Source organism: Pristiophorus japonicus, chromosome 27 (assembly GCF_044704955.1).
Source record: "Pristiophorus japonicus isolate sPriJap1 chromosome 27, sPriJap1.hap1, whole genome shotgun sequence".
Taxonomy (NCBI): domain Eukaryota; kingdom Metazoa; phylum Chordata; class Chondrichthyes; family Pristiophoridae; genus Pristiophorus; species Pristiophorus japonicus.
Window position 1 is genome coordinate 17,806,950 of NC_092003.1, and position 25,212 is coordinate 17,832,161.

Below are 25,212 nucleotides of genomic sequence, written 5' to 3' on the forward strand. Positions count from 1 at the left end.
GAGTGTGTGAGAGAGAGTGAGGGAGAGTGTGAGAGAGAGTGAGGGTGTGAGAATGTGAGAGAGTGTGAGAGAGAGAATGAGAGTGTGAGAGAGAGTGAGGGTGTGAGAGAGTGTGAGAGAGTGAGGGTGTGAGAGTGTGAGAGAGTGTGAGAGAGAGTGTGAGAGTGAGTGAGAGAGTGAGGGTGTGAGAATGTGAGAGAGTGTGAGAGAGAGAATGAGAGTGTGAGAGAGAGTGTGAGAGTGAGTGAGAGAGTGAGGGTGTGAGAGTGTGAGAGAGAATGTGAGAGAGTGTGAGAGAGAGTGTGAGAGTGTGTGAGAGAGAGTGAGAGTGAGGGTGTGAGAATGTGACAGCAAGTGATCAGGAAGGCAAATGGAATGTTGGCCTTTATTGCAAGGGGGATGGAGTATAAAAGTAGAGAAGTCCTGCTACAACTGTACAGGGTATTGGTGAGGCCACACCTGGAGTACTGCGTACAGTTTTGGTCTCCGTATTTAAGGAGGGATATACTTGCACTGGAGGCAGTTTAGAGAAGGTTCACTCGGTTGATTCCGGAGATGAGGGGGTTGACTTATGAGGATAGGTTGAGAAGGTTGGGCCTGTACACATTGGAGTTCAGAAGAATGAGAGGTGATCTTATTGAAACTTTTAAGATACTGAGGGGTCTCAACAAGGTGGATGCAGAGAGGATGTTTCCACTCATTGGGGAAACTAAAACTAGGGGACATAGTCTTAGAATAAGGGGCCGCCCATTTAAAACTGAGATGAGGAGGAATTTCTTCTCTCGGAGGGTTGTAAATCTATGGAATTCTCTGCCTCAGAGAGCTGTGGAGGCTGGGACATTGAATAAATTTAAGGTGGAGATAGACAGATTTTTGAGCAATAAGGGAGTAAGGGGTTATGGGGAGCGGGCGGGGAAGTGGAGCTGAGTCCATGATCGGATCAGCCATGATCGTATTAAATGGTGGAGCAGGCTCGAGGGGCCGAATGGCCGACTCCTGCTCCTATTTCTTTTGTTCTTATGTAATATTCAACGTCAATTCATGTACAGAAAGTGAAATGAACAGAGGGAAAGAAAGATGGGATTAAGAGAGAAAAAGAGATAAGGAGACAGGACAAAAAGATTAACATTTTAAAAATCTCCAACAACGATTAACATCTGAAGGAATGAGATTCCACACTTGTAAAAGTTGATTTTCAGTGCCAGAGAGGTTGTTTGGGGGTAAGTATCACACTGTTAGAAATTCACTTACACTTGAATGGACAAGCCATACCTTTTTCTGCCATGTTTAGTGGGTAAGTAACAAAATCTCACGCCCTTCATGTATGTGAATAGTGAGGCTATCAGCGAGGTACTGCTGGCGAGAAGCGTGTGGAGGAGCAAGGAAACTCGGACAGCAATGTCTGGATTTTTGTGTTTCACTGCCCAAGGGCGGACACCGGAAATTGCTGTCCAATTTACTCCACAATAACGGTGTTCGCTGATAGCCTCCGATATTTTCAACCCAAAATCCGGGCCATTATAACCACTTGTCACAGCTGGGGTTTAGATTCCAGAGCTCTGGGTGACTCCAGACTTTACCATAATAATGTACACAACAGAGTCAGCTGTGGCTCACTGGGCCACGGACGAGCAGTACTGTGCAGTGCCAAGGGAGTGCCGCACTGTCGGAAGGGCAGTACTGAGGGAGTGCCGCACTGTCAGAGGGGCAGTACTGAGGGAGCGCCGCACTGTCGGAGGGGCAGTACTGAGGGAGCGCCGCACTGTCAGAGGGGCAGTACTGAGGGAGCGCCGCACTGTCGGAGGGGCAGTACTGAGGGAGCGCCGCACTGTCGGAGGGGCAGTACTGAGGGAGCGCCGCACTGTCGGAGGGACAGTACTGAGGGAGCGCCGCACTGTCGGAGGGGCAGTACTGAGGGAGCGCCGCACTGTCTGAGGGGCGGTACTGAGGGAGCGCCGCACTGTCGGAGGGGCAGTACTGAGGGAGTGCCGCACTGTCGGAGGGGCGGTACCGAGGGAGCGCCGCACTGTCGGAGGGGCAGTACTGAGGGAGTGCCGCACTGTCGGAGGGGCGGTACTGAGGGAGAGCCGCACTGTCGGAGGGGCAGTACTGAGGGAGCGCCGCACTGTCGGAGGGGCAGTACTGAGGGAGCGCCGCACTGTCGGAGGGGCAGTACTGAGGGAGCGCCGCACTGTCGGAGGGGCAGTACTGAGGGAGCGCCGCACTGTCGGAGGGGCAGTACTGAGGGAGCGCCGCACTGTCGGAGGGGCAGTACTGAGGGAGCGCCGCACTGTCGGAGGGGCAGTACTGAGGGAGCGCCGCACTGTCAGAGGGGCAGTACTGAGAGAGTGCCGCACTGTCGGAGGGGCGGTACTGAGGGAGTGCCGCACTGTCGGAGGGGCGGTACCGAGGGAGTGCCGCACTGTCGGAGGGGCAGTACTGAGGGAGTGCCGCACTGTCGGAGGGGCAGTACTGAGGGAGCGCCGCACTGTCGGAGGGGCAGTACTGAGGGAGCGCCGCACTGTCGGAGGGGCAGTACTGAGGGAGCGCCGCACTGTCGGAGGGGCGGTACTGAGGGAGCGCCGCACTGTCGGAGGGGCTGTACTGAGGGAGCGCCGCACTGTCGGAGGGGCAGTACTGAGGGAGTGCCGCACTGTCGGAGGGGCAGTACTGAGGGAGCGCTGCACTGTCAGAGGGGCAGTACTGAGGGAGTGCCGCACTGTCAGAGGTGCCATCTTTCAGATGAGATATTAAACCGAGGCCCCGTCTGCTCTCTCAGGTGGACATAAAGATCCCATGGCACTATTTCGAAGAAGAGCAAGCGAGTTCTCCCCGGTGTCCTGTGCAATATTTATCCCTCAATCAACATCACTAAAACAGATGATCTGGGTCATTATCACATTGCTGTGTGTGGGAGCTTGCTGTGCGCAAATTGGCTGCCTGCGTTTCCCACATTACAACAGTGACTACACTCCAAAAGTACTTCATTGGCTGTAACACACTTTGAGACGTCCGGCGGACATGAAATGCCGCTGTAAGTCTTTCTTTAATACCAGTGTAAACATTTCGCTGCAGACTGACATGCTTGAGAGGTAAGTTATAAATAAATTTGAATCGTTACTTCTGCAATTAGAGGGAACTGAAAATGATGGTTTCCCATTTCGGGTCACTTTGCCCGAATTAAATTATTTAAAAATAATTCTGGCCTTGGCAGATTTTGTTATTTCTGAAAACTCCATAGAAACCTTTATAAATGAGCTTTAAATTCCTCCTCTGTCAGAATCAGGTTGTTTAATGCCCTATCAGTTAGTGTTCAATAATTTTAGTTTAACTTTTAAATACATGATACATAGCAGCCTGGGCACTTTGCAGGGCTCTGACAGACTAATTTGAGAATTTCATGAATTTTATATTGGCTTCAGCCTGAAAATACTCCTACTAAACAAAGGAACATTCATCATTTTAATGTCTTTAGCAAGAGGACTGCAATGGAACACAAGACAATTACTCAACAACTTTGAAAGAAAATGCACTCACTGTGAATCAGCTTCAAAGCACTCGTGTGTGAGTGCTGCAGGAGCGGAACTACAAACCCACGCCTCCATACTCTCCACAAATAATGTGCCTCTCCGGGATAGGACTGGCAGACTGCACTAAGGTGCAAAACGTTATGATTCTCCCCCCGTCCCACCATCTCCACACTTTCCCAGCTCTTCCTCTGCCACTCTACAATCTGACGGTCCCCATATCCTCGCCATCACCAAAACCGCTGACTTCCCCCTCCGTAACATCGCCCGTCTCCGCCCCCTGCCTCAGCTCATCCGCTGCTGAAACCCTCATCCGTGCTTTTGTTACCTCCAGACTTGACCACTCCAACGCTCTCCTGGCCGGCCTCCCACATTCTACCCGAAAGAAACGAGAGGCGATCCAAAACTCGGTGACCCCGTGTCCTAACTCGCACCGAGTCCTGCTCACCCATCACCCCCTGTGCTCGCTGCCCCGTGTCCTAACTCGCACCGAGTCCCGCTCACCCATCACCCCCTGTGCTCGCTGCCCCGTGTCCTAACTCGCACCGAGTCCCGCTCACCCATCACCCCCTGTGCTCGCTGCCCCGTGTCCTAACTCGCACCGAGTCCCGCTCACCCATCACCCCCTGTGCTCGCTGCCCCGTGTCCTAACTCGCACCGAGTCCCGCTCACCCATCACCCCTGTGCTCGCTGCCCCGTGTCCTAACTCGCACCGAGTCCCGCTCACCCATTACCCCCTGTGCTCGCTGCCCCGTGTCCTAACTCGCATTGAGTCTGCTCACCCATCACCCCCTGTGCTCACTGCCCCGTGTCCTAACTCTCACCGAGTCCGGCTCACCCATCACCCCCTGTGCTCGCTGCCCCATGTCCTAACTCGCATTGAGTCTGCTCACCCATCACCCCCTGTGCTCACTGTCCCGTGTCCTAACTCGCACCGAGTCCCGCTCACCCATCACCCCCTGTGCTCACTGCCCCGTGTCCTAACTCGCACCGAGTCCCGCTCACCCATCACCCCCTGTGCTCACTGCCCCGTGTCCTAACTCTCACCGAGTCCCGCTCACCCATCACCCCCTGTGCTCACTGCCCCGTGTCCTAACTCTCACCGAGTCCGGCTCACCCATCACCCCCTGTGCTCGCTGCCCCATGTCCTAACTCGCATTGAGTCTGCTCACCCATCACCCCCTGTGCTCACTGCCCCGTGTCCTAACTCGCACCGAGTCCCGCTCACCCATCACCCCCTGTGCTCACTGCCCCGTGTCCTAACTCGCACCGAGTCCCGCTCACCCATCACCCCCTGTGCTCACTGCCCCGTGTCCTAACTCACACCGAGTCCCGCTCACCCATCACCCCCTGTGCTCACTGACCCCGTGTCCTAACTCGCACCGAGTCCCGCTCACCCATCACCCCCTGTGCTCGCTGCCCTACATTGGCTCCCAGTCCGCCAACACCTCAATTTAAAAAATCTCATCCTTATTTTCAAATCCCTCCATGGCCCTCGCCCCTCCCTATCTCTGTAACCTCCTCAGCCCCACAACCCCCCGAGATCTCTGCGCTCCTCCAATTCTGTCCTTTTGAGCATCTCCCGATTTAAAAGCGCTCCATCATCAGTGGCCGTGCCTTCAGCTGCCTGGGCCCCAAGCTCTGGAACTTCCTCCCTAAACCTCTCCGTCTCTCTCTCTCTCCTTTAAGATGCTCCTTAAAACCGACCTATTTGACCAAGCTTCTGTCCTAATATCTCACGTTTTGATTATGCTCCTATGAAGTGCTTTAGTATATTTTACTGTATTCAAGGTGCTATAGAAATTATTTAGGGCCCTGGTGAGACCACACCTGGAGTATTGTGCACAGTGTTGGTCTCCTTACCTAAGGAAGGATATATTTTCCATTGAGGGAGTGCAACGAAGGTTCACCAGACTGATTCCTGGGATGGGGGGATTGTCCTATGAGGAGAGATTGAGCAGACTAGGCCGATATTCTCTGGAGTTTAGAAGAATGAGAGGTGATCTCATTGAAACAGACACAATACTTACAGGGCTTGACAGGGTAGATGCAGGGAGGGTGTTTCCCCCCCGGGCTGGGGAGTCTAGAACCAGGGGTCACACAGTCTCAGGATAAGGGGTCGGCCATTTAGGACTGAGATGAGGAGAAATTTCTTCACTCAGAGGGTGGTGAATCTTTGGAATTCTCTGCCCCAGAGGGCTGTGGAGGCTCAGTCTCTGAGTATATTCAAGACTGAGATCGATAGATTTTTGGATATTAAGGGAATCGAGGAATATGGGGATAATGCAGGAAAGTGGAGTTGAGGTTGAAGGTCAGCCGTGATCGTATTGAATGGTGGAGCAGGCTCGAGGGGCTGAATGGCCGACTCCTGCTCCTATTTTTTATGTTCTTCTGTAGAAATGGAAGTTTTAATTCTCTATTATCACCCTCCCTGTGTGCTACCAATGTTTTTGCCTCCTTGTTCCTCAACAGAAGCCAAGATACGCAGCTATCCTCGGTTGAATGGCAGACGCATTCATAGAATCCCAGATACTGGCCCCTCGCGAGCAATGTGTCTCGACACCAGCAGCCAATAAGTGAACAGGTTCATTAAAAGCCTTTGCAAACCCTAGATCCGTTACCAACACCACGGCCGCATTCAGGCCTAGTTTACAGTGCATTGGTCACAACCCCCTGGCTCCTGCCCTCCAATCTCCAGCAATTGAGGACTAATCTGCAGGATACTGTGGCGAGAAAAAGCATCGGGTTGTTCAACAAAATTAGGCATTTTTTCCCCCCCCAATTCCTTTGAATACTTTCATTTATTACCTATAGAAATTTGGGATATCACAGTTCTGGTCGCCATATTATAAAAAGGATATAGAGGCACTGGACAGGGTGCAGAGAAGATTTACAAGGATGATACCAGAAATGCGAGGGTGTACATATCAGGAAAGGATGAACTGGCTGGGTCACTGAAGGGTGACCTAATAGAGGTCTTTAAAATGACGAAAGGTTTTGATAGAGTGGATACAGAGAGAATGTTTCCACTTGTGGGGAAGACCATAACTAGAGGCCATCAATATAAGATCGTCACCCAGAAATCCAATGGGGAATTCAGGAGAAACTTCTTTACCCAGAGAGGGGTGAGAATGTGGAACTCGCTGCCACAGGGAGGGGTTGAGGCGAATAGTATCGATGTATTTAAGGGGAGGCTGGATAAACACATGGGGGAGAAGGGAATAGAGGGTTATGCCGATAGATTTAGATGAGGAAAGACGGGAGGAGGCTCGAGTGGAGCATAAACGCCGGCACGGACTGGTTGGGCCCAATGGCCTGTTTCTAGGCCGTATATCTGGTGTAATCCTATGATGTAGAGGAAAAGGTTGTTTTATTGGGTGGGGCAGTTGGAGGCGGAGGTCATGACATGAAACCTCCAGGAATAGGCCAGAGTTGGCAACATCGAGACAGGGGGAGGCCATGCAGCTCCATTCAATGAGATCACGGCTGATCTGTATCCGAAATCCACCCATCCCCCTTGGCTCCAGATCCCTTAACACCCTTGACTGACAAAAATCTCAGATTTAAAATGATTAATCGAGCGAGTATCTACTGCTTTTTGCAGGAGAGAGTTCGACACATCTACCACCCTTTGCGAGAAGAAATGTTCCCTAACTTCCGAAGTCCTGCTACAATTGTACAGGGTATTGGTGAGGCCACACCTGGAGTACTGCGTGCAGTTTTGGTCTCCGTATTTAAGGAGGGATATACTTGCATTGGAGGCTGTTCAGAGAAGGTTCACTCGGTTGATTCCGGAGATAGAAACATAGAAACATAGAAAATAGGTGCAGGAGTAGGCCATTCGGCCCTTCGAGCCTGCACCACCATTCAATAAGATCATGGCTGATCAATCGCCTCAGTGCCCCTTTCCTGCTTTCTCTCCATACCCCTCGATGCCTTTAGCCGTCAGGGCCATATCGAACTCCCTCTTGAATATATCGAATGAACTGGCATCAACAACTCTCTGCGGTAGAGAATTCCAGAGGTTAACAACTCCCTGAGTGAAGATGTTTATCCTCATCTCGGTCCTAAATGGTTTACCCCTTATCCTTAGACTGTGATCCCTGGTTCTGGACTTCCCCAACATCAGGAACATTCTTCCTGCATCTAACCTGTCCAGTCCCGTCAGAATTTTACATGTTGCTATGAGATCCCTTCTCATTCTTCTCAACTACAGTAAATTCAGGCTTAGTCGATCCAGTCTCTCCTCATATGTCAATCCCACCATCCCGGGAATCAGTCTGGTGAACATTCGCTGCACTCCCTCAATAGCAAGAATGTCCTTCCTCAGATTAGGAGACCAAAACTGAACACAATATTCCAGGTGAGGCCTCACCAAGGCCCTGTACAACTGCAGTAAGACCTCCCTGCTCCTATACTCAAATCCCCTCGCTATGAAGGCCAACATGCCATTTGCCTTCTTCACTGTATGCTGTATCTGCATGCCAACTTTCAATGACTGATGTACCATGACACCCAGGTCTCGTTGCACCTCTCCTTTTCCTAATCTGCCGCCATTCAGATAATAATCTGCCTTCCTGTTTTTGCCACCAAAGTGGATAACCTCACATTTATCCACATTATAGATGAGGGGGTTGGGCCTCTACTCATTGGAGTTCAGGAGAATGAGAGGTGATCTTATCAAAACGTATAAGATAATGAGGGGGCTCGACAAGGTGGATGCAGAGAGAATATTTCCACTCACAGGGGAAATTAAAACTAGAAGACATAGTCTTAGAATAAGGGGCGGCCCATTTAAAACTGAGATGAGGAGGAATTTCTTCTCTCAGAGGGTTGTAAATCTGTGGAATTCTCTGCCCCAGAGAGCTGTGGAGGCTGGGTCATTGAATATATTTAAGGTGGAGATAGATAGATTTTTGAGCGATAAGGGAGTCAAGTGTTATGGGGAGCGGGCGGGGAAGTGGAGCTGAGTCTATGATCAGATCAGCCATGATCGTATTAAATGGCGGAGCAGGTTCGAAGGGCCAAATGGCCGACTCCTGCTCCTATTTCTTAAGTTCTCTCCTGAATTGCTTGATAATTTAAGGTTGTGTTCCCCATGTCCTAGACTCCCCCCACCGGTGGAAAAAGTGTCTCTCTATCTATCCGATCCTTTCAGGATCCTAAAGACCTCCAACAAATCAGCCCCTCAAACCCTCGTCATCTCATAAAGAGATGTCATCACATTTGAAAGGGGGCAGAGAAGGTGGAGCACGATTAATTCCAAGTGTAAAAGGGGTCTTGCTGTGAGGAAAGATGATGGAGGCTTTATTTTTAACGAGCAGGAAGGAGCTTGAGGAAGTGTTCAGTATTATGTATTTCATTCAATGGTGGGGAAAAGGTACGCGCACAGCGACACAGTGGACCACCACAGTGAAGGAAATTCATGAGATACCCAACTCAGAGAAAGACACTTGCAACTCTCTCCACCAATGGAGCCTTCAAGACTGAGATGGAGAGATTTTTGTCAGGTGCTGGTATCGAGGGATAAAATAAGAACATAAGAAATAGGAGCAGGAGTCGGCCATTCGGCCCCTTGAGCCTGCTCTGCCATTCAATAAGATCATGGCTGATCTGATCATGGACTCAGCTCCACTTCCCCGCCCGCTCCCCATAACCCTTTACTCCCTTATCGCTGAAAAATCGGTCTATCTCCGTCTTAAATATATTCAATGACCCAGCCTCCACAACTCTCTGGGGCAGAGAATTCCACAGATTCACAACTCTCCGAGAGAAGAAATTCCTCCTCATCTCAGTTTTAAATGGGCGGCCCCATATTCTGAGACTATGCCCCTAGTTCTAGATTCCCCCACGAGGGGAAACATCCTCCCTGCATCCACCCTGTCCAGCCCCCTCACATGGATATTGAGCAAGGGTGGGCAGGTACAGATCCGTCAGGATCTCATTGAATAGTTCACGGGGCGGAATGGCCTCCTCCTGTTCCGAATGTTCCTAAATCACAGAATTCACTTCCTCTCAAGAATCTCTGATGAGTGGTGTGGGCCGAGAAAGGTAAGAATCGAACGTTCAGCTTGATGTACCTCCAGAAAATGGGGCCAGTAAGAGGTTACAGCTTAATAATCATGTCAGATATCCATTGGTTCAGGAGCTACCGCACAGTCCGAGATTCCGGGACCAAAAATAGACAAACTAATTCTGGGCCCCGCACTTTAGGAAGGATGTGACGGCCTTGGAGAGGGTGCGGAGGAAATTGACCAGAATGGTTCCAGGGATGGGCGACTGTAGTTACGTGGAGAGACTGGAGAAGCTGGGGTTGTTCTCCTTGGAGCAGAAAAGGTTAAGGGGAGATTTAATCGAGGTGTTCAAAATCATGAGGGGTTTAGATGGAGTAGATCGGGAGAAACTGTTCCCAGGGGGCAGGAGGGTCGGTAACCAGAGGGACACAGATTGACGATAATCGGCGATGGAACCAGGGGGGGAGATGGGGAGAATGTTTTTACGCAGCGAATCGTTGTGATCGGGAACTCGCTGCCTGAAAGGGCGGTGGGAGCAGATTCAATAGTGACTTTCAAACCGGGAATTGGATAAATACACGAAGGGGAGAAATGTGCCGGGCTGTGGGGAAAGAGCAGGGGGGAGTGGGACTGATTGGATCGCTCTGTCACAGACTCGATGGGCCCAATGGCCTGAGAAGGTCGGTATGGAGCTCATCAATATGATGATTTCAATGTTGACGGGACCATGAAGAAGAGGCAACAAATCTGTCTTGGTCCAAATTCATGAGGATCTTAATGCAGCGGAGCCAAAGTCATCAGAAAGCATGCCATGCTGTTTTTGTTAAAAATTCATGGATAGAGTGAACACAAATGCCATGCTTCAGGGATCCAAAGTTAAAAATACAGACATTCGAATAATTCAATAAACATCTCAAAAAACCTTGTGCAGTCAATGAACTGCATAGCAGCTACCAGAGCAGGGGAGCTGTCAATTATCGGGGAAGAGTGAACAGGCTGGGAGGGCCCTTTTCTCTAGAAAGGAGAAGGGTGAGGGGTGAGCTGACAGAGCTTATTAAAATTGTGAAAGGCTTCGATAGGGTAGACATAGAGAAGATGTTTGCACTTGTGGGGAGACCAGAACTAGGGCCCATCAATATCAGACAGTCACTGATAAATCCACTGGGGAATTCAGGAGAAACTTCTTTACCCAGAGAGTGGTGAGAATGTGGAACTCGCTGCCACGGGGAGGGGTTGAGGCGAATAGTATCGATGTATTTAAGGAGAAGCTGGATAAACACATGGGGGGAGAAAGGAATAGAAGGATATGGTGATGGGGTGAGATGGAGAGGGGTGGGAGGGGGCTGGTATGGAGCATAAACACCGGCACGGACTTGACGGGCTGTAATGTATTTGCTTCATGGGTTCTTTGCTTAAGAATTCGCAGTAACACATTGCGATGAAGAACTCGTTGGTTTATTAGCAAAGGTTTAACAATCACACCACACATTACCGGTTCATCCACCAGGCTCACAACCACCTGCCCCATCGTGGATCCCCCGGACTCAACTGGCCGGGGTTTTATTGAGTCTTGTGAACATCACGTTGACTGGCTAAGCCCCTCCCAACTCAACAGCTCTACCAACCTGCGAGTAGCCTCACAGGGGCGCACAAGACACGGGCCAAATGGCCTTTTCCTGTGTCGTATATTCTACATAACGGAGGTCTTTTCGTTGCCGAGGTACCCTGGGAGAAGTCGCGACGCATCTCCAAACTGCGCTGCAGCAGTGTCTAACCCCGCTGCCATTCGCTGGAATAAGGAAGGCGGGGCCTCGGCTCACGGGATAACCCGAAGGATGACATCCCCGACAGTGCCGCCCTCCTTCGGTGCTGCATAAGGACAGGAGCAGGAGTCGGTCATTCGGCCCCTCGAACCTGCTCCGCCATTCAATAAGATCATGGCTGATCTGATCATGGACTCAGCTCCACTTCCCCGCCTGCTCCCCATAACCCTTGACTCCCTTATCGTTCAAAAATCTGTCGATCTCCACCTTAAATATACTCAGTGACCCAGCCTCCACAGCTCTCTGGGGCAGAGAATTCCACAGATTTACAACCCTCTGAGAGAAGAAATTCCTCCTCATCTCAGTTTTAAATGGGCGACCCCTTATTCTGAGACTATGCCCCCTAGTTCTAGGTTCCCCCACGAGGGGAAACATCCTCTCTGCATCCACCTGTCGAGCCCCCTCATTATCTTATACCTTTCAATAAGATCACCTCTCATTCTTCTAAGCTCCAATGAGTAGAGGCCCAACCTGCTCAACCTTTCTTCATAAGACAACCACATCATCGCCGGAATCAACCGAGTGAACTTTCTCTGAACTGCCTCCAATGTAAGTATATCCTTCCTTAAATACGGAGGACAGAACTGTACGCAGTACTCCAGGTGTGGCCTCACGTTTGAGTGGCGGACGATAATCACGTGTTTGAGGCCCCTTGTGCGAGCTGCTGACAGTACATCAATATCACCATCGACAGGCCTCACCTTGCAGCCTTCCTTCCCAGGCCCGTCCAGGCACGCATCGAAATCAATGCTCTTGCCAGCTCCACAGCTCGTGATTGGTGACGTTTTTTATTGATTTCATTTCTTGGCCATGACAGCTTCAATCAGTGATGCATTTTGGTAGGGAGAAACGAGCAGAGGCAATATAAACTCAATGGTACAATTTTAGAGGGGGTACAGGAACAGAGAGACCTGGGGGCATGTGTACACATTAATCTCTGAAGGTGGCAGGACCAGTTGAGAAGGCTGTTAAACAAACATATGGGATCCTGGGCTTTAGAAATAGAGGCTTTGAAGCCAAGAATTTATGCTGGGTCTTTATAAAACACTGGTTAGGCCCCAGCTGGAGAATTGTGTCCAATTCTGGGCCCCGCACTTTAGGAAGGATGTAAAGGCCTTGGAGAGGGTGCAGAGGAGATTGACCAGAATGGTTCCAGGGATTAGGGCCTTCAGTTACGTGGGGAGACTGGAGAAGCTGGGGTTGTTCTCCTTGGAGCAGAGAAGGTTAAAGGGAGATTTAATCGAGGTGTTCAAAAATGTGAGGGGTTTTGATGGAGTAGATCGGGGAGAACCTGTTCCCGGGGGCAGGAGGGTCGGTAACCAGAGGGACACAGATTGACGATAATCGGCGATGGAACCAGAGGGGAGATGGGGAGAATGTTTTTACGCAGCGAGTTGTTGTGATCGGGAACGTGATCGGGAGGGTGTAGTGAAACATCCCAAGGTGCTTCACAGGTATTGTGCAACAGAAATTTGACATCGAACCATATTGGTATAAATTAGCGCAGGTGACCAATTTGGTCATATCGATATGCTTTAAGGAGCGTCTTGAGGGAGGAAAGAGAGGTGGAGAGGTTTAGGAGTTCCAGAGCTTGGGGCCCAGGCAACAGAAGGCACGACCACCGATGGTGGAGTGATTATAATCAGGGATGGTCAAGAGGGCAGAATTAGAGGAGCGCAGACATCTCGGGGGGTTGTGGGGCTGGAGGAGGTTACAGAGATAGGGAGGGGGCGAGGGCCATGGAGGGATTTGTAAACAAGAATGAGAATTTTGAAATCGAGGCGTTGCTTAACTGGGAGCCAATGTAGATCAGTGAGCCCAGGGGGTGATGGGTGAGCGGGACTCGGTGCGAGTTAGGACACGGGGCAGTGAGCACAGGGGGTGATGGGTGAGTGGGACTCGGTGCGAGTTAGGACACGGGGCAGCCGAGTTTTGGTTCACCTCTAGTTTACGTAAGATAGAATGTGGGAGGCCAACCAGGAGTGTGTTGGAATAGTCAAGTCTAGAGGTAACAAAGGCATCGATGAGGGTTCCGCAACGGATGAGCTGAGGCGGGGCGGAGACAGGCGATGTTATGGAGGTGGAAATTCGTAGCAGATGGTGATTCGTGATTCCTGGTTTAGGGCAGGTGGGTAGGACAATACACAACATATCGTTCAGGGTTCCATGCAAGGGCTGGTCATGATAGTGCATTTAGGGTTGGGGTTGGGGTTGGGGTTTGGGGTTTGGGTTAGGGTTTGGGGTTGGGGTTGAGGTTTGGGGTTGGTGGTTAGGGTTGGGGTTGGGGTTTGGGGTTGGGTTTGGGGTTAAGGTTGGGGTTGGGGTTAGGGTTTGGGGTTGGGGCTTGGGGTTGGGGGTTAGGGTTAGGGTTGGGGTTTGGGGTTGGGGGTTAGGGTTGGGGTTTGGGGTTTGGGGTTGGGTTTGGGGTGAGGGTTAGGGTTGGGGTTAGAGTTCGGGTTAGGGTTCGAGTTCGGGTTAGAGTTAGGGTTCGGGTTAGGGTTGGGTTCGAGTTAGGGTTCGGGTTAGGGTTCGAGTTCGGGTTAGAGTTAGGGTTCGGGTTAGGGTTATGGTTAGAGTTAAGGTTCGGGTTAGAGTTAGGGTTCGGGTTCGGGTTAGAGTTAGTGTTCGGGTTAGGGTTGACCCACAATGGGAAATCCCGGTTTAATTAATACTGGTCACCTAGTAGGGTACTGGAGGCTGAAGTTCGATATCGTTTGAAACAGTGGTTTTCAATGGATGGGCAGAATGGCCTTCCTCATTTTTATCCTTATTTGACCAAAGTGTAAATATATTATGAGGGCGTGAAGGGTTAAATCCCGAGGGCAGGTTGCACAGGCTGGGTGTGCGTTCCCTCGAGTGTAGAAGATGAAGAGGTGATCCAATCGAGGTGTTTAAGATGATTAACGGATTCGATAGGGAGGGGGGATCGAGAGAAACCATTTCCTCTGGTGGGGGGAGTCCAGAACAAGGGGGCGTCACCTTCACATCAGAGCCCGGCCGTTCAGGGGTGATGTCAGGAAGCACTTCTTCACACAAAGGGTGCTGGGAATCTGCAACTCTCTCCCCCAAAAAGGTTGTCGTGGCTGGTGGGCCAATTGAAAATGTCAACAGTGAGATTGAAGGATTTTTTTATTGGGTCAGGTTATTAAGGGTTACGGATCCCCGACGGGTAAATGGAGTTCAGGTACAGGCCGGCCGTGATCGGATTGAGTGGCAGAGCGGGCTCGAGGGGCTGAGTGGCCTGCTCCTGTGTTCCTATTTATGGGCCTGGCTATCGAACAAGTCGAGTGTTTGCCTCCTTGACTTGACTCTGCGACTGGTCTGGTATTAATTATACCTGGGCTTTCTCCTTCCCAGAGCACTTGTACAACTTGTACTTACACAGCGCTGTTAACAGAGAGGAACGGCCCAAGGTTCTTCACGGAGGAAGGAACGAGCCGTGGAGTGAGAGTTTTGGGGAGTGGCCGGTAGGTTGCTTGTGGAGACGGAGTGTGTGTGAAGGTTTTTCAGAGAGAGAGAGAGAGAGAGAGGTGAGGATGCCGAGAGATTTAAAGAGAGATCCAGAGAGAGCCAACGAGCAGAGCCAATGGGGCTGGATTTTCGGCTGCCCTGCGCTCAGTTTCTCGCCCCGGAACGGCGACAATGGCGGGGGTGAGGTGTTCCGGGCGGGCGGTCAGCCTCCAGCGCCCCGCGGTGATCCTCGGGTCGGGTTTAGCGGCGGTGTGGAGCCCGGAGGAGCTGCGCCCGGTGTGTGCAACGCCCCCCTGGGTCGCGACACCGGCGCGAGTTGTGACTCCCGTCCGCCCCGCAGCGCGCCCCGCAGCGCACGCCTGGGAAATCGGGGCGGTCCCACCATCCCGACAGCGGGGAGGCGAGTAATGGACTCCTGAGGTCAGTGTGAGTGTTTATTCATTTAGTGTTATTTGTATTGTGAGGACGTGAGCAATGTTTGGGAATGTTTTTGTGGTTTTCTTTAGGTGCCCCCCTCTCCCCCCCAGGCGTCTCTGGGAGCGCTCCCGGCCTGGCCCTTTAGATCGGGAGTTTCCCGCCCTAACGCCCCACGAGAGAGGTGTACACACCTCCCTTAGTGCTGCGCCCCCTGACTCAGTGCCCAGCTGCCCAATGTTACTGACTGAGGCGCTAACTGTCCCCGGGCGCTAACTGTATCGCCCCACCGCCATTACCGCCCCGAAATCATCACAGCCGAAAATCCGGCCCACGGTGGAACACTACGCCACTTAGTGGAGACGTTGGGGATGGTAGATGCACGAGGACAAAATGAGGGGATTGAAACAGTTACGGAAAGTCGGGTGGGTCGAGGCCAAGGAGGGATTTGTAGATGAGGATAAGAGTTTGGAATCCGGTACGTTGGAGAGCAGAGAGCAACGTGGCTGGGGGTCGCTTGAGGGCCGCAGTTGAGCATGCTGGCTCGGAAGGTATTCGGCGACAGAGACGAGGATAATGGTTTTGGCAGCAGTACGGTGAGACGGGGCAGAGATCGGCAATGGTCCAAAGGTGGGAGTGGACATGATATGAAGTTGTAGGCTCAGTTCTGGGTCAAACACTTGGCCATGTTCGTGCACAGCCTGGCTCGGCCCAAGTGAGCGATCAAGGGCGGGCCGTAGATTCAGTAGCGAAGGAACAGAGTTTCCAACAACAGCTAAAAACAATAGAATTGGTCCTCCCAGTGCTCAGCTGGAGGAAAGCCTGGCTCACTTACCACCCAATGTCAGCTGTGGCTCAGTGGGCAGCATTCCCGCCTCCGAGTCCGAAGGTTGTGGATTCAAGTCCCACTCGAGGGACTTGAGCATAAGAATCCACGCTGATACTCCCAGTGCAGTGCTGAAGGAGCGCCGCACTGTCGGAGGGGGCAGTACTGAGGGAGCGCCGCACTATCGGAGGGGCAGTGCTGAGGGAGCGCCGCACTGTCGGAGGGGCAGTACTGAGGGAGCGCCGCACTATCGGAGGGGCAGTGCTGAGGGAGCGCCGCACTGTCGGAGGGGCAGTACTGAGGGAGCGCCGCAGTGTCGGAGGGGCAGTACTGAGGGAGCGCCGCACTGTCGGAGGTGAAGTCTTTTGGATGAGACATTAAACCGAGGCCCTGTCTGCTCTTTCAGGTGGACATAAAAGATCCTACGGCACAATTTCGAAGAAGAGCAGGGGAGTTCTCCCCGGTGTCCTGGGGCCTATATTTATCCCTCAATCAACATAACTAAACCAGATGATCTGGTCATTATCACATTGCTGTGTGTGGGAGCTTGCTGTGCGCAAATTGCCTGCTGCGTTTCCCACATTACAACAATGACTACACTCCAAAGGTACTTCATTGGCTGTAAAACACCTTTGAGACGTCCAGTTGTCATGAAAGGCGCTATATAAATGCAAGTCTTTCTTTCTGATCAAGTGGATTCAGGTGTACGAACCCCATTCCAACACTTAATGTGCGAGGTGTGAAAGTCATAAATAATTCCTACACTAGTCAGAAAGAGACCACAGTCCATCTATATTCACCTTCTACCATCCAGGTTCACCAGACTGATTCCCGGGATGGCAGGACTGACATATGAAGAAAGACTGGATCGACTGGGCCTGTATTCACTGGAATTTAGAAGAATGAGAGGGGATCTCATAGAAACATATAAAATACTGACGGGATTGGACAGGTTAGATGCAGGAAGAATGTTCCCGATGTTGGGGAAGTCCAGAACCAGGGGTCACAGTCTAAGGATAACGGGTAAGCCATTTCGGACTGAGATGAGGAGAAACTTTTTCACTCAGAGAATTGTGAACCTGTGGAATTCCCTGCCACAGAGAGTTGTTGAGTTAGATATGGCCCTTACGGCTGAAGGGATCAAGGGGTATGGAGAGAAAGCAGGAACGGGGTACTGAGGGAATGATCAGCCATGATCTTATTGAATGGTGGTGCAGGCTCGAAGGGCTGAATGGCCTACTCCTGCACCTATTTTCTATGATTCTAAAAAGTACTTCATTGGCTGTAAAGCGCTTTGAGACGTCCTGAGGTCGTGAAAGGCGCTATATAAAGTTACGTTTTTCTTTCTTGCTTTCATCATCATCATCACAGGCAGTCCCTCGGAATCGAGGAAGACTTGCTTCCACTCTTAACATGAGTCCAATACGCGAACCACAGGGAAGGGGTGGGTGGGACTGGTTTGCCACATGCTCCTTCCGCTGCCTGCGCTTGGTTTCTGCATGCTCTCGGCGACGAGACTCGAGGTGCTCAGCACCCTCCCGGATGCACTTCTTCTACTTAGGGCGGACTGGTCTTTGGCCAGGGACTCCCAGGTGTCGGTGGGGATGTTGCACTTTATCAGAGAGGCTTTGAGGGTGTCCTTGTAACGTTTCCTCTGCCCACCTTTGGCTCGTTTGCCGTGAAGGAGTTCCGAGTAGAGCGCTTGCTTTGAGAGTCTTGTGTCAGGCATGCGGACAGTGTGGCCTGAATGGGAATTACAGTCTCTGTCACAGGTGGGACAGACAGTGGTTGAGGGAAAGGGAGGGTGGGACTGATTTGCCGCACGCTCCTTCCGCTGCCTGCACTTGGTTTCTGCATGCTCTCGGCGACGAGACTCGAGGTGCTCAGCGCCCTCCCGGATGCACTTCCTCCACTTAGGGCGGCAAATCTGCCCCACTCTCCCTTACCCTCAACGGCTATCCGTGGCTCTTGTATTGGACTGTTCAGCCACCTAAGGACTCATTTTAAGAGTGGAAGCAAGACTTCCTCGATTCCGAGGGACTGCCTATGATGATGTTGATCAAACACAATTTGACCCTGAGGTGATATTAGGGACAGGTGACCAAAAGCTCGGTCAAAGAGGTAGGTTTTAAGGAGCGTCTTAAAGGAGGGAAGAGAGGCGGAGAGGTTTAGGGAGGGAGTTCCAGGGCTTGGGGCCCAGGCAGCTGAAGGCACGGCCACCAATAGTGGAGCGATGGAAATTGGGGGATGCTCAGGAGGGCAGAATTGGAGGAGCACAGAGATCTCGGTGGGGGGGGTTGTGGGGCTGGAGGAGGTTACAGAGATAGGGAGGGGCGAGGGTCATGGAGGGATTTGAAAGCAAGCGTGAGAATTTTAAAACCTGAGCAAGGAGCGCAGGGCACAGATGAAGAAAATTGCGTGGGAAAGAAAGCATTGTGATATGCACAAATTGACATTTTATCGCTCATTTCGAATGCATTTCAAAGAGATTCTTTCCATAATCATATAACATCTCTGCTTTTATCATTATTCACTGTCGATACCAAGCTGAGCTTCCAAAAATAGTTGGGCAGGGAAGAAAGTAGAATGAAGAATCCTTTGGATTATACAAAGTGGGACGAAAAATATCCTTTCACCTCGGGGAAGGGTGGGGGGGGTGGGGGGCGATCAAATCTAATCCAGACACTTTGGGCCAAAGTCAATACTGGTGGTTATAGTGGTTCAAATTAGTCTGAGATAGTCTCAAGCCGATTGCGGCATGAGCTCGGTCTCCTATCTCTGTGAGGTCGTAACGGCAGCACGTCTGAGAAAGGGAAACATGTCAAGCTTGGTCGCAAGAGACAATTATAGAATCCTACGGCACAGGAGGAGGCCATTGGGCCCATCGAGCCTGTGCCGGCTCTGTGACAGAGCGATCCAATCAGTCCCACTCCCCCCCTGCTCTTTCCCCACAGTCCTGCTAATTTCTCTTGTTCAAGTATTTATCCAATTCCCCCGTTTGAAAGTCACTATTGAATCTGCTCCCACCGAGCTTTCAGGCAGCGCGTTCCCGATCACAACAACTCGCTGCGTAAACACATTCTCCCCATCTCCCCCTCTGGTTCCATCGCCGATTATCGTCAATCTGTGTCCCTCTGGTTACCGACCCTCCTGCCCCGGGGAACACTTTCTCCCCGATCTACTCTATCAAAACCCCTCATGGTTTTGAACACCTCGATTAAATCTCCCCTTAACCTTCTCTGCTCCAAGGAGAACAACCCCAGTTTCTCCAGTCTCTCCACATAAAGAAAAAGACTTGCATTTATATAGCGCCGTTCCCGACCACCGGACATCTCAAAGTGCTTTACAGTGAAGTAGTTTTGGAGTGTAGTCACTGTTGTAATAGCTGAAGTCCCTCATCCTTGGTCTTATGTTACGGCTGTGAAGATTAGGTTTTAAGCGCCCGACTTTTAATGCATTTCCTTCTTTCTGTTTTGGAGATAAGAGTAAGTTTAGCCGAGGTGGATTGTAGCTGTTTGGGGGCCACGTTTGATCAATGCCAACTGAGGCCTCAGGCTGAGAGGCCTGGCGATGTTGGATGCCCGAAACGTTATTAGCTACCACAGGCCTACGTTCATCTGTGGGCCCCTGGGCTCGGACAAGCAAGTTCATCAATCAGCTGTCGCCTCTTGCTCCTATTTCTGCTGTCCTTGTGTCCGTACATTGATGTGCCAGCCTCGAGCACGCTGCAGGCAAGTTTTTAGCAAGGTGCCTGCTGCCCGTGACATCTTTGCAAGTTGGCTGTGCCAGCTGTGGCTCAGTTGGTGTCACTTTCCCGCTGTCTGGGATCGAGCCCCATTCCAGAAACTCGCGCCCGCAATCCAGGCCGGCACTCCGAGTGCCACCAGTGCTGAGGGAGTTTCGGAGGAGACCTTATCCCCGAGGCCCCTCTGGCCTCTCAGGTGGACGGAAAAGGATCCCACGGCCGCCACTGGAAAAACAGAGTTCTTCCCGGTGTCCCGGGGCCCAAAGGTTAATCCCTCAACCAACATCACTGAAACAGAAGGACTGCTCATTCTCATATTTGCTGTTTTTGGAAGCTTGCTGTGCGCAAATTACCGGCTGCCTTTCCGATATAGTGCAACGTCCAAAATCCGGAAATCTCGGTACCCGGGGCCGTTCCGGATATTTCCGGATTTTGGAACGTCGTTGCCTGGGTTGAGGTAGGTGGGGTCGGGGGGTGAGGGAGGGAAGCGAGGTCGGGCTGCCGAGGTAAGGGGGGGGTTGGGGGGGGGGGGGCCGAGGTCGATTTGCCAAGGGCCGGGGCGAGGTCGGGCCACCAAGGCGGAGGAGTCCGGATTTCGGAACATTTCCCGCCACGGATCGGCCCGGTGTCCGGATTGCGGGACATTCCGAATTTCGCAACTCCAGATTTTGCACGCTCAACCTGTATTTCTTCTCTCGGAGGGTTGTAAATCTGTGGAATTCTCTGCCCCAGAGAGCTGTGGAGGCTGGGTCATTGAATATATTTAAGGTGGAGATAGACAGTTTCTTAAACGATAAGGGGATAAGGGGTTATGGGGAGCGGGCGGGGAAGTGGAGCTGAGTCCATGATCGGATCAGCCATGATCTTATTGAATGGCCGACTCCTGCTCCTATTTCTTATGTTCTTTATTACAAAACTTCAAGAAAAAGGTTCCTCATTGGCTGGGGAGGTGCCCTAATGTCATGAAAGGCACTGTATAATTGCAAATTCTTTCTTTATAAAGATAAGGTAGCAACTTTATGTCCCCCATCCCCTCCTGCGACTGGTGCCGACAGAGTGCCGGATTTACGGCTGCCCCGCGCTCCGTTTCTCGCCCCGGAACGGCGACAATGGCGGGGGTGAGGTGTTCCGGGCGGGCGGTCAGCCTCCAGGGCCCTGCGGTGATCCTCGGGTCGGGTTTAGCGGCGGTGCGGAGCCCGGAGGAGCTGCGCCCGGTGTGTGCAACGCCCCCCTGGGTCGCGACACCGGCGCGAGTTGTGACTCCCGTCCGCCCCGCAGCGAACGCCTGGGAAATCGGGGCGGTCCCACCATCCCGACAGCGGGGAGGCGAGTAATGGACGCCTGAGGTCAGTGTGAGTGTTTATTCATTTAGTTTTTCTAGCGATTTGTGTTGTGGGACGTGGGAAATAGAGACATAGCAATTTACAGCGCAGAAGGAGGCCATTTCGGCCCATCGTGTCCGCGCCGGCCGACAAAGAGCCACACGGCCCTCGGTCAGCAGCCCTGAAGGTTACATATAAACCTGTGAACAATGAACAATGGCGGAAAGGTAAAGAGCACCCGGCCCAACCAGTCCGCCCCACACAACTGCGACACCCCTTACACTGAAACATTCTACACTCCACCCCAACCGGAGCCATGTGATCTCCTGGGAGAGGCAAAAAATAGATAAAAACCCAGGCCGATTTAGGGAGAGAAAAATCCGGGAAAATTCCTCTGCGACCCATCCAGGCGATCGACACTCGTCCAGGAGATCAATGTTTGGGAATGTTTTTGTGGCTTTTTTTCATGGTTTTTGTAAAGTCCTTACTCGACAGCATGAAACCACACGAGGCACATTCTGGGGACAAGGTCGCTCTGTGACCTTAACTCTTTATTCACTAACGATGACCCTGCATGGGACCTCCCTTTTTATAGGTAAGGAATGTCTCCCACAAGTTCACCCCTTGTGGTCAAGCTGTGCATCTAGGTTGAGTGTATGCAGTAATACAGTGGTGTTACATTGTGGTTACATACATTTCTTTCTCCCCAAGTACGCTTTAGCTCGGGATCTTGCCATGCTCGTGCCCCAAGAGAGTTGTACACAACGCCTCCCTTAGCGTTACGCCCCCTGACTCAGGGCCCAGCTGCCCAAAGTTACTGACTGAGGCGCTAACTGTCCCCGGGCACTAACTGCACCGCCATTGCTGCCCCGAAACATCACAGCTGAAAATCCTGAACCTGCCCTTCTCTTGTGCACTGTTGCTGCACAGGGGCAGAATTGTTTTGGTGAAAATCTTTGCACACTCCCTCCCCGTTCATTCCCCTCCCTCCCCCGCCCCCAAGGCCCAGAACTGCTATAATCCTGCTGACAAAGACTCAGGAGATGAAACAACAGATGGAGCACAGAAGAATCATAATCCCAGCAGCTTGTGCCAGCCATGTTGTGCAGGAGTTTGGGTAATCCGTTGTCAATAAAATGAAAGCAAAGTGGCAGCTGAAGATTGCGGGACCAACGCGAGGAACTCAGCCCGTGTGTGTCTACCGCCCCAGGCTACCTCACAGCACCAGACCTGCATCCTGCCAAACACCAACAGCTTCTCAATCGCTTCCGGCGGGGGAGTGGGGTTTGGTGAGGGGGTCGATGTTCAAATGTCACCTCCTCTTTCAATAGGTGCGCACTATCGTGCTGGTGTTTGGAGGCCTTTTGCACAGTCACCCTGAGGAGCACCAACGTTAGCACCCTCGTCCATCCCCAGCATCGAAGCACTGATCACACTCGATCAGCTCCGCTGGGCGGGCCACATTGTCCGCATGCCCCAGACACGAGACATAGAAACATAGAGTAGGCCATTCGGCCCTTCGAGCCTGCACCACCATTCAACAAGATCATGGCTGATCATTCAACCTCAGTACCCCTGAGGGACTCCCAAAGCAAGCGCTCTGCTCGGAACTCCTTCACGGCAAGTGAGCCAAAGGTGGGCAGAGGAAACGTTACAAGGACACCCTCAAAGCCTCCCTGATAAAGTGCAACATCCCCACCGACACCTGGGAGTCCCTGGCCAAAGACCAGTCCGCCCTAAGTGGAGGAAGTGCATCCGGGAGGGCGCTGAGCACCTCGAGTCTCGTCGCTGAGAGCGTGCAGAAACCAAGCGCAGGCAGCGGAAGGAGCGTGCGGCAAACCAGTCCCACCCTCCCCTTCCCTCAACCACTGTCTGTCCCACCTGTGACAGGGACTGTGGTTCCTGTATTGGACTGTTCAGTCACCTGAGAACTCACTTTTAGAGTGGAAGCAAGTCTTCCTCGATTCCGAGGGACTGCCTATGATGATGGTGACCCTGAGGAAGAGATTAGGCAGGATAACGTAACCGAAATGCGTAATCAGATTTAAAAATAAATGCATTTGTTAACGGGAAGCGGGTGTCTCTGCCAAGGCCGGCATTTATTGCCCATCCCTAATCGCCCTCGGGAAGGTGGTGGCTCGCTGGGCCATTTCACAGGGCAGTTAAGAGTCAACCACATTGCTGTGGGTCTGGAGTCACACATAACAAACAAGAAATAGGAGCAGGAGTCGGCCATTCGGCTCCTCGAGTCTGCTCCGCCATTCAATCAGATCACGGCTGATCATCGCACTCAACTGCACTTTCCCGCCCGATCCCTATATCTCTCGATTCCCTTAATATCCAAAAATCTATTGATCTCAGCCTTGAACGACTGAGCCTCCACAGCCCCCTGGGGCAGAGAATTCCAAAGATTCACCACCCTCCGAGTGAAGAAATTCCTCCTCATCTCAGTCCTAAATGGCCAACCCCTTATCCTGAGACTGTGACCCCTGGTTCTAGACTCCCCAGCCCGGGGGAAACACCCTCCCTGCATCTACCCTGTCAAGCCCCCTCAGAATGGTTATGTAGGCCAGACCGGGTAAGGGTGGCAGATTTCCTCCCCTAAAGGACACCAGTGAACCAGATGGGTTTTTACGATAATCCGATAGTTTCATGGTCACCAGTACTGATACAGGTGTGACGTCCGAAATCCGGAAACCTCAGGACTGGGGCCCTTCCGGGTACTTCCGGATTTTGCAACGTCTTTGCCTGGGCCGAGGGTCGGTGTGTCGGGGGTGGGGGGGGGGGGGAGGGTCGGTCAGGCTGAGGTCAGCGGGACGGTTGTGCCATCGGAGGTCAGCCGAGGCCGGGGGCAGGTTGAACCCAGAGTAGGTCGGGCCAAGGCCGAGGGGGGAGGTCGGGGGTGGGAGGTTGGGCCGAGGCTGGGGGCAGGTTGAGTCCACGGGAGGTCAGGCCGAGGCCGAGGGGGGAGGTCGGGGGTAGGAGGTTGGGCCGAGGCTGGGGGCAGGTTGAGTCCACGGGAGGTCAGGCCGAGGCCGAGGGGGGAGGTCGGGGGTGGGAGGTTGGGCCGAGGCTGGGGGCAGGTTGAGTCCACGGGAGGTCAGGCCGAGGCCGAGGGGGGAGGTCGGGGGTAGGAGGTTGGGCCGAGGCTGGGGGCAGGTTGAGTCCACGGGAGGTCAGGCCGAGGCCGAGGGGGGAGGTCGGGGGTGGGAGGTTGGGCCGAGGCTGGGGGCAGGTTGAACCCAGAGTAGGTCGGGCCAAGGCCGAGGGGGGAGGTCGGGGGTAGGAGGTTGGGCCGAGGCTGGGGGCAGGTTGAGTCCACGGGAGGTCAGGCCGAGGCCAAGGCCAAGGGGGGAGGTCGGGCGGCCGGAGAGCGGACCGAGGCCGGGGGCAGGTTGAATCCACGGGAGGTCAGGGGTGGGAGGTCGGGCCAGGCTGAGTCCACGGGAGGTCAGGCCAATATCAGGGGAGTCCAGATTTCCGGTTTCCAGACGCCCCCGCCACAGATTGGCTCCTGGATTCCGGAACATTCGGGATTCCAGAACTCCAGATTTTGGACGTCACACCTGTACTAGCTTTTTATGCCAGACTTACTTAATAAACTGAATGTTAATTCCCCAGCTGCGGAGGTGGGAGGTGGGATTTGAACTCACGCCTGTGGACCATTAGTCCCGGCCTCTGGATTACTGGTCCAGTAACGTTACCTCTGTGCTACTGTACCCGGGATAACGTCACATCAACATCAACTGCAAAAAGCCGTGCACCTTTCATTGAGGGGAGGGGTGCGGGGGAAGTGAGGGAAATTCAGTATTTCGAGTGCCCTAACCATTCAATATTATCAGCTTTAGCACTTTAGCCATTTGCTGAAGAGCCACCTGTCCGTCTCAGGCACTCAGAGAAGCCAACATGGGGACCCCCAGCCCGGCCTGCAAACACTCAGTCAGATCAGCACCGCCGTCAACTGAAGGTGGGTCACTAACCGATTAAATCGTTCCCAGCACGCTTTCCTCTGCCCACATTGTCAAGCGTCATTCTGCCCCTGTAATATATTTGCTTTCAGTGTCAGCTGT

The 25,212-nt window shown here is 52.5% G+C and overlaps 1 protein-coding gene across 1 annotated transcript in view; it reads right to left on the reverse strand.

The window, feature by feature from the left end:
* The window catches only part of LOC139239369 (pyruvate carboxylase, mitochondrial-like), a 1,004,568-nt gene that overhangs the window by 455,809 nt on the left and 523,547 nt on the right, over nucleotides 1–25,212 (reverse strand). The gene's annotated exons all lie outside the window — the stretch shown is intronic.